We start from the raw sequence: 9060 nt of genomic DNA, 5'->3' as shown, positions 1-9060 counted from the left end.
GATATGTAATTTATTGGAACTACTTTTGTCTTTTTCTTCGGCTAGAATCTCATAATGCTGAAGGCCCTTGAAATTAATCCCAAAATGGAGGCCTTAAAGCACTGACACCCCCACTTTATGTTTAAAAATCACAGAGACCTCAAAATTGGATTTTCATTGAATATATTTGTCTAATTTTTTCACTGAAAACCTTTCAAACTTTGTTTATTATAGGGATATTTTTTTAAATAAATTGTGATTTATCTGTTTCCAATAATAAATTTAACAAATATATCTATTGAAAATCTATTTTGGAGTCTTGTGCTTTTTAAAAATAAAGTGGAGTGTCAGTGTTTTAAGGCCTTCATTTTGGGTTGCCAGTGCAATTTACTCTATTATATATATGGAACTTATTCTCCGTCCCCAACTTACATATAAACTACCTTTTCACTTTGATTCTTCAAATTTTCTAGAGTCCTAATTAGACATTCTCCCTTAAGTCTAGAGTTTCAAATTGAAATATATGCGAACCATCCATCTCTCCTAATGTATAACTATTCTGCGTACAATCTTGCATGATATTGGGTTATTAAATCAAATGTAAGCTTCACTTTTAGATTTTAACCTCAATCAAAGAAAGATGGGAGAAGGAGAAAGAAAGCGTACTTTGTCCATCACTAATTTTAGTTCATCACACATAAAGAGTAAACTTATTTCTTACAACTTAACAGTCTATTAATATAATTATTTAGTTTTTAGACAACTTTAACGAAACACTATCACTTGGTGTTGCATGTAATTTGGCTGGCTGGTCTCTTGGGGATGCACGTCACCTTTTGCACTATTTTGTCAAAAAATATTTTCATCCGAATCCCTTCAAATAAGATAGATTTGCTTAAAACATATTTGCATGCACCTTCTATGAATATATACTCCCTATGACATTCAACTCTTTTTTTTTTTCCAATCCTGATTCAATTTTGAACATTTAAGATCCAATCCTACAGTCCGAAGCTTAGTTGCTCAAGTGGGTAATTTTGATTATTTTTTGGATCAAAGATATGTTAGACTTATGGATGTAAAAATGCAAGATTTTTGTAAGAAAATACTTATGCTTTGTTTTTATCTCAAGAGTTGGAACATCTCCATTTTATTTAGGAAAATTTTCAGTGCCACCCATGAATTCTCTCTTAAAATTAATGCTCCTTCTTGAGTTTTTTTCATTTATTAATTTAGACCTCTTATAGAAAAAAAAATGTCAATGACATCTCTTTGTTATTAAAAAATCACAGTTAACTGTCAATGTAAGCAAGTTAAACTCTTAAGAAAATATAAAAATAATGATTATTAGATTATTACTCAACTTCATAGCAGGGAGATGCAGTCACAACAAGGATTGATTATATGCAGTACCTTTGATGAGCTACCCTACTACTACAGTGATAAATTCCATGTTGAAGTTTTTAATAAATCAAAGAATTATACATGGAAGCATTTCAGAGGAATTTGTCATTGCCATCGTACAAAGAATTATACTTTTTGTAAGAATCATGATTCAATTTGTCTTCAAAGGCAACGTTAAACTCCCTGCCATGAAGTAAGCTCACCCATCTTCAAGAAGACTGTTGGACGAGCAACATCCAACGGTGAACACTGCAAAAAGTATCTAGCCTTCAACAATTGGCTCCATCAACAATCCAGATTTTGCAAAACCCTCCAGAATTGCCTGGTTAAAAAAGCTTGATCGAAAGCCTAAAAGTTACGAAACTCCCAACCCCCTTGTCTTGCCGTTCAACTTCAGTGCTACATATTTACTGTGCGAGATTTTGATCTCGACGACTGTTGGCAGCACCTCAAGTCTCGCTTCTTGTCTTGTGCACATTTTCTTCTAACTAACCCAATAAACACCTCTCCGCTCTTCATTCTGCCGCCAAAAATACCACAACATGGAATTAAGCTGCTGTTTAAGTCCCATGAACCACACGAACACCAATTTGATAACGTTGGCATGCCTAGATTAGAAGTAACTTCTGTGAGCCAGAGACTTTTAGTTAAGTCATGGATTCAACTCTTTTTGATAATTTATTTAAATAATATATATAAGAAAAATATCACTTACTTTCCCCCTAATTGATTAGATGACATTTGAATCCCCTCTTAATTGGATAATATCACTTACCTCTTCTTTTACTTGGTAAATGTATCAAACACCTCACCTCTTAATCGGTTAACTTTTTCAGTTAAATTCTACTTTTATACTATTAAATATATATTTTTTTAAAATTCTAAATAATTCTTTACTAAAAGATGTTTTAGTTTACATTCTAAATTAATCTGAATTACCTTAGTAATAAAGTTCTAAATTATCTTCAATTATTGTAATTGTTAAAACACAAAATACTATCAATTACCTTTATAGTAAAAATTCTAAACCACTCTAATTATATTATATACTAGTCTCATTTGGTCAAGTAAGTATGTGATATCTACCTTAATATATAATATAATATCTACTTTCAGTGTTGTCTTTAAGGTAATTGATGCACCCTACTACCAAGGGTTCTTCGCATCACCACTTCCAAGATAAAGCAACCTCCAACTAGAGGATGAGGTAGTTCTTCTAGTCCCTTCAAGGAGCCAAAAACTAGAGCACAACACTTAAACAACTCAAAGAAAGAAATGAACTTTGTAAAACAAGTAATGTGAGTGTGAGGAATGTCTCTATTTACACACAACATGCAAGGAAATTGGGTTTATATAGACCCAAACCACACATCCTCACAAGGGGAAGAATCAATTCTCCACTAATGGAGAATTAATGGCTTGTCCCTCCTCCACTAATGTGAATAAACCCCTTGACCTAACCTCCCCACTACTTGGGGAAGTAACTCTCATATTCACTTTTTTAGAATGAATTGGATTTAATCCATTCAAAGACCTTAACCCCACTCATGATAATGGCCATGAATGGTCATGAAGTTGAAATGAGAAATGAATGTCAAGAGTTGAAATTTCAAGACCTTTAAGACCCATGACCAATGTCATGAAGAGTCTCATAACCAAGGTCATGAAGTTGAAATGATTTACTCATGGTGCCTCATTACCACCCTTACCTCATGGGTCCTACACACAAACAAAACAATTAAATAAAGGGTAATTTTCATCTGGACCCCCTGAGGTTTGGTCCAGGTAACTTTTAGTCTAGTTTAAGTTTTCTTTTGCATATGGCTCCCCTATGGTTTCAAAAATGATTAAATAAGACAAACTTAACGGAAACTGTTAGTTTAATAATTTTTATTACTAAAATGCCTTTTTTCTTTATTTGTTTTAGTTTTTTTTTTTCTTTTTAATAAGTTTTTTTCTTTTATTCAAAGAATAAATGTAAAAATCTCATTTTTGATGGTGAAAAGAATCTTTAACACCACGAGGTGAGACCTCTCTCCTCGCCGTTCTTTCCATCTTAGATCTCCGTCGTCGGCAGCTGCTAAAGTGAGTTCTTCAAATCCGGATCAGCAGATTCCACCCCTACAAAATTAAATTCCAAGATTTGATATTTATTTGCAATCAAATCTGAAATTTATGATGTAATCTGTGTTTCTGAAGATTCCATAACTAGAAACCAAGAGGATTTTTAAATTAATTTTGGTCGAACCCAGTTGGAATTCAACGAAAATAATCACGAAAAGAATTTACCTTTCATTTTCTGGATATGTTTTCTGATTTCCTGGGCGCAAGCTTCTCAGTGCATGTGAACCTTTAACACCACAATGATCACCTGAGGTTGCAAGTAAAGGAACCAAAGGAGAAGCAAAAATGGAAATGAACAAAAGTAAAAACAAAACAGAACAAAACAAAATGAGATTTTTAACATTGATGTAGTCAGATCTGAAGCTCATTCATGACAATACCACCTCTTTCTTCTCTTCTTTCTTAGCGTTCTCCTTCTTCTCTTCATCTTTCTTTGCATCCTCTTCTGGAGGTTCGGGTTTGGGGGAGATTAACTCAACCTGTCATAAATGACTCTTCCGTTGAACTCTATCCAAAACCTTCAATGGATCAGTTGCAACTTTTTTACCCTTCACAACCATCGTATGAGTCCTCCAATCAGTCTGAACATCTTCCACCCCTGAAAATCAGAAGAAACAGAGTATACATTGGATTGAGTTCACCAAAGCAGCTACGCAAGGCAATGAATTCAGAGAAATTAAAATGGGTTTTATCGGTTTCGATCATCAAACCTTCGAATCCTGTCAAGCTTCTCCTAACCTTCTTCACACATCCCTCGCAATGCATGTAGACTTTGAGCACAATTTCTTCAGGTGGAGGTTATGGTGGCTCCTTGGGTTCCTCTTTGGCATCCTCTGTGTTCTTTTATCGACAGAACCCTTCGACGGATACATCAGAAGCTGTCAAGATGACATTATAGCGTTCTTCTGTTCGCCTCTGGCTGCAAGCTGAACGAGTTGCTTGCTAGTGAGAGATTTTCCCAAAATGTAGTTCTCGTCCAGAAGCTGCTTACCCAGATGAAGGGAGAGAGAAGAGGGTCTCTTGGAGCTAAGCTGATAATATTTATCAGTGGTTTTCCATCAAGTGAGAACAGAGAGTTGTTGGGTTTGGGTTTTTCTCTGGGTCGGGGTGATGGAAGAGATGAAATCAATGATTATGGCGCGTTGAGAAGGCTTGAACTTGCCGTACCAAATGAGGTTAACAGAGATTTGGTCGGAAAGGAGAGATCTCTTGTGGTATTGAAGCAGGGCTGCTCCTGCACAACGCGGTGAGTTTTCTCCCAGCTGAGCACCTGCGGAGTTCTTGGCCGACAACGGAGGACGGAAAGAATGGTGAGGAAACCAGAGGGTCTCACCTCATGGCGTTAAGAGATTCTTTTCACCATAAAAAATGAGATTTTTACATTTATTCTTTGAAAAAAGAATAAACTTATTAAAGAGAAAAAACTAAAACAAAAAAATGAAAAAAGGGTATTTTCGTCACAAAAATTATTAAACTAACGGTTTCAGTTAAGTTTGTCCTTATTTAATTATTTCTTGAAACCACAGGGGAGCAATATGCAAAAGAAAACTTAAACTGGACTAAAAGTGACCTGGACCAAACCTCAGGGGGTCCAGATGAAAATTACCTTAAATAAAAGAAATACAAAAACTAATTTTGAAACTTAATATATAAATAATATAAATTTTAATAAAAAACCTAACATAAATTGTTGCTAAGTGAGTGAAACCATCACCTCCGGCTTAGTAAAAACAGTTAACCTTAGCATGGAACAGCAGAACCTTGCCAATGATAGAGGTGAAAGTCTACTCATTTAGCACCAATTCATGATTGATTTACACAGTCCTTTCAGCTCACAAAACATCCATGTTTGACTGGACATAGATTGCAAATGAGTCAGTTGGCTGAATTTCTCTTTCAGAAGCAGGATTGGTTAAAGTAGTAGATGGATACCTATGCTCTAGGAGTGAAGGAAAAACCCTACTCAAAATGATCTCCCTGCTAACTAAAAGTAGCAGATATGGCTTATTTAGATCCATCTAGCAGGGACTTTGCTTCAGTTAAATGCCCAAAGATAGTTAAGCAAAGCATTTCGAGCTATGTGATTGAAATTTTGGACAACTAAGCAAAGCATAGGCAATCCTAACTTTTGACCAAAATTTCGGATTTGACTGTCCGAAATTTCGCTTGCCGGTTAATGGCCATGACCCTTGCAAAATTATTCAACCAGGGGCTGGAAACAGTTTGTCCACACATTTGCAAGACAGCAGAGAGATGTGTGGGATTTTTTACCACTTTAAAGGAAGACTAGAAAGATTTGATTCGATACACTTAAACTACTCTTTTCTCTTTGGTGCTGCATTGAATTTGTTTTTTTGGTAGTTGTTCATTGGAATCTCAACATTAAAAAAGAAAGACTAGAAATATTTGATTCGATACACTTAAACTACTCTTTTTTCTCTTTCGTGTTGTATTGGAATTTTTTTCGGTACTTGTTATATTGGAATCTTAATATTTTATTGAACCTCTCCTTCCACTTGAGTATTCTTCTTTTATGCTTGATAAATTAAAAGATTCGGTCACCCCTAATATTTAATTTAACGGTAGTTATTAAATTTGTCCTACTTCTTGGATTAAAATATATTACATGATTAAAAAATTTCTTTTGAACAGACAAGTCACCCCTAATATTTAATTTAACGGTAGTTATTAAATTTGTCCTACTTCATGGATTAAAATATATTACATGATTAAAAAAATTCTTTTGAACAGACAATTTTTATATGTTGGCGAGGGGGACCTTATATAATTTGGCGATTAATCTAAATAATATAAAATAAATATCACTTACTTCATCTCTTAATTGATCAAATGATATTTGAAAATTTTTTTTAGTTAGATAATATTGTTTGTCTCTCTTTTGACGTAGTAAAGGTATCAAATACATCCCTTCTTCAGTTAATTTTTTTTAATGAATTTTATTTTTCTACTCTTAAATATCTTTTTTATAATCTCAAATAATATTTAAGTAAAAGATGTTTTTGTTTGTTAAAAAAATATTAATTGAAAACTTGAAATTTTAAACTAATCTCAATTACAAAGTATAATTCAATGGGTCATTAGAGTAGTTGGCATGTACGACAATGCATGACTCATTTATATGAGTTATCAGATCGACTGGTCCAGCATTAGAAAATGGAATCTGCGGATGATGAGAATTATGAGATGTTATTATAAATGAAAAAAAAAAAGTATGAGAGATTTCATGAGTTCTATTGTAGATTAATTGTGCACATAAGGTACTGAGCTTTTTGCAATACATACTCAAAAGTGTCGGCTAATTACATGCACCTTCTTATGATAAATTTAAATTGCACTTCAGTACAAAGGTATAATTTGTTTGAATTGTTAAAGTCATTTTTTTTTGGTTAAAAGTTGTCAAAGTCATTTAATTGTAAAAAAAAGAGTGAAAAGATATTTCAAGAGCTTGGCTCTTTTGACACGTACCATCAATTCATAAGTGACAGGTTAAAGAATTCTATTACCAAAAAAAAATGATTAAGAACTCAATTTTTTTGCAAGATTGGGGCTTAGAAACTTATTCCTCTCCCCCCAACTTACATATAAAATTATCCTTTAATTTTGATTCTTCAAATTTTCTAGAGTCTTAATTTGACATTCTCCCTTAAGTCTAGAGTTTAAATTTGAAATATATGCGAAGTATCTCTCTTAATGTGTAATTAAGCGGGGAACAATCTTGCATGATATAAGGTTATTAAATCATGTATAAGCTTCACTTTTAGAATTCAAATCTTAATCAAAAAAGATGGGAGAAAGAAAGTGTACTTTGTCACTACTAATTTTAGTTCATCACATATAAAGATTAAGAAGTAAACTTATTTCTTATAGCTAAACAGTCTCTTTAATATAATTATTTGGCTTTTAGACAACTTTAATGAAACGTTATTACATGGTGTTGCGTGTAATTTGGCTGGCTGATCTCTTGATCTCTTGAGATGCACGTCACCTTTAGCACTATTTTATCAAAAAATATTTTCATCTGAACCCATTCAAATAAGATAGATTTATTAAAACATATTTGCGTCTTCTATGAAAATATACTCCCTGTGACATTCAACTCCTTTTTTTTTTCATTTTTCTTTTTTGCCCAATCATGATATTCAATTTTGAACATATAAGATTCATCCTACAGTCTGAAGCTTAGTTGCTCAAGTGAGGAATTTTATTCTTTTTATGAAATAAGGGTATCTTAAGGTATTCATGCCTCATTGTAAGAATACTATTGACCAAAAAATAAAAAAAGAAGAAGAAGAAAAAAAGAAGAAAGAAAGAAAGAATAAAGCTAGTAAACTAGGGACGATATATCTCATCTCCTCATTGGATCAAAGACAATATCAGGGTTATAGATGTAAAAGTACAAGATTTCTGTAAGGAAATATGCTTTGTCTGTGTCTCTAGAGTTGGAAACACCTCCATTTTATTTAAGAAAATTTTTAGTGCCAACCCTAAATTACCTCTTAAAATTAATACTCCTTGAGTTTTTCAATTTATTAATTTAGACTCTTATTGGTTTCCTTTTTTTCTTCATGCTTCTTCTTCTTTTACAAGTTACAAAACTCGCAAGTTACTCACTGTCAACCATTCGCCGCTGTAGAATGATTCAATCAATTTGTAAGTTCTTAGTTCCTTTTTTCATAAGATAACCTAAATTAAAAAACAAAAAAGAGTTGAAAAGGCCATGTAAAATAAAATTTACTTTTAACGTTTGATGCTAAAAATCCATTCATAATGTTGAGAATAGCCTGACAATGGTGGCATAATCAAATTGAGGCAATAAGCATCATAAGTTTCAATTGAGTGTAATGGTCACTAAAATAATACAGAAGGGGATACAGAAGATTTTTGTTTATAGAGACATAAAAACTTTAAATTTAATTGTAAAAAATCAATTTGCTCTTGAATTTTACAAAAACTAAACCCCTCTCTTTCCCCCTACTTATTCTAATTACTCACATGTAAAATACAATTGCCATACACGACTTATTGGGCTGAATTATTGGAGACATACTTCGTGCCATATGGATCAATTAATTGCCATACATAATCGCACCCTAGCTTACTAACTATGATGGGTTCTTTCTTCTTTGTATTGATACCACTAGTGCTACTAAGGTAACTAAATCACTATTCATCCACACATTTTTCAATTGTAATTCCCTAGTCCTTTCTGAACTTTCGAAGATTGCATAATTTTTGCGCCATAGTTTATATGTAGCCCAAAGGATACCCACAATGAATTAACTACTCTTGTGTTTGCATCTCGTATTATTCCACCGACACATCTATTGCCCGGGTTTCCCAATGGATGGAGTTACCATCTAAGTTTAATTTATGCCAACCTATAGTGCATCCCAAAATATTTCCCCCATTAAGGCTGTCAATTGGTCTAGTTTCTAGACCAATTCGTTGTATAACTAACAATTCCCTTTGGTTTATGCACCTGTTTAACTTTCTTGAACTATTTTGAGGCTTCTTCCTTGACGTTAGTTATCA

The sequence above is a fragment of the Hakea prostrata genome, chromosome 1 (genome assembly GCF_041222555.1).
Source record: "Hakea prostrata isolate BN-2017 chromosome 1, UWA_Hpros_2, whole genome shotgun sequence".
Taxonomy (NCBI): Eukaryota; Viridiplantae; Streptophyta; class Magnoliopsida; order Proteales; family Proteaceae; genus Hakea; species Hakea prostrata.
This window is presented reverse-complemented; position numbering follows the sequence as displayed.